This window comes from Pseudophryne corroboree, chromosome 6 (assembly GCF_028390025.1).
Source record: "Pseudophryne corroboree isolate aPseCor3 chromosome 6, aPseCor3.hap2, whole genome shotgun sequence".
NCBI classification, from domain to species: domain Eukaryota; kingdom Metazoa; phylum Chordata; class Amphibia; order Anura; family Myobatrachidae; genus Pseudophryne; species Pseudophryne corroboree.
In genome coordinates this window covers 716,213,426-716,214,599 of record NC_086449.1, presented here as the reverse complement: position 1 = coordinate 716,214,599, position 1,174 = coordinate 716,213,426, and the positions used below count along the sequence as shown (strand labels likewise).

General features: G+C 52.6%; 1 non-coding gene across 1 annotated transcript; it reads right to left on the bottom strand.

The window, feature by feature from the left end:
- Window positions 1-338: 338 nt before the first annotated feature.
- Window positions 339-466, bottom strand: LOC134938864 (U8 small nucleolar RNA). The gene has a single exon (XR_010181314.1). It is a non-coding gene; the product is annotated as a U8 small nucleolar RNA (small nucleolar RNA).
- Between the last annotated feature and the right edge of the window lie 708 nt (window positions 467-1,174).

The following is a 1,174-nucleotide window of genomic DNA, read 5'->3' as shown; positions in this document are numbered from 1 at the left end:
TCTGGGCTATGAGATAAAATCTATATAGTGGATGACTGGATTAGTGCTGAGCCACTCTGACTATATTACATTCTCCCCAGCACCATGTGCATTAAACTCACATAAATGGCCATTACACTATAACAGTGGCCGGGGAGCGGAGAGCGCTGAGCCGGGACTTAGCTCCGCCCCCTCCTTACAAGGCGCCAAATTTAAAAATTGCTTTGCGCTCCAGCGGGATCCCTGTGCCGGCTCTGTGAGTCGCGCTGAGCGGGGATCCGTGCGGGGGGTGTGGGGAGCTGGGGGAGCGGAGGGGGGGCCGCACCAATTTACAGACAATGCCCCATTATGATCATGGTATCAGAATGACACACACCCCGTTGTCAGTCAGGGTTGTGCAGGGGATCTGTATAATCACATACTCAGCCTCCCCCATTCATCATGTCTGTTTCTCCATAAGGAGGAACAGGTAAGGATACAATGAAGCACTCAGTACATTACAGCCCCAGAGAGCCCTTCTGGAGTGGGTTGTACAACAATAAACAGTGCATTGCTCTAAAAACATAAATAGCCACCACAAATAAAGTACAGCTCACTCACCACTGCTGCTGTTCTTGGTGGATCGGCCCCGACACGCGCCGCATATACTTACTGATGCCCAGCTGCCGGAATCTTCTGCTGGATGGAGTGGCCCCGACACGCGCCGCACGCAGCGGTGTCCGGCCAACTCAGGAGAGCTCAGCGTCTCCCTCAGCCGGGGCCCATCCCGAGCCGCACGCAGCTGCGATGGGACCCTGCCGGCAGCTCCCGCGGTGCAGACTGGTAGTGGCAGAGCTGCCAGTCCGTGCGTGTGTGTGAAGAAAAATAAAATAATAAAAAATAAAAAATTTCTTCAGCTAAACCCAAGTGAACCAGCTCACCTCGGGCACTAACTAAGACTGGCTTGGAGGGGAGATAGTAGGGGAGGAGCTAGCCACAGTGTGAGAATTTTTAAAGTGCCAGCTCCCAATTACTGCCTACTATTTCCCCATTGTAACTACGCTCCAGTGGCCCCTAGTGGATGAAGGAGAAATGGGCCTGACAGAACCATCCGGCTTCGGAACCACAAATAGGATTGAATAATACCCTTTTCCCTGTTGGCTCAGGGGAACCCTGATAATCACTCGCTGTTGACACAGCGTTTGAATTGCAGCTA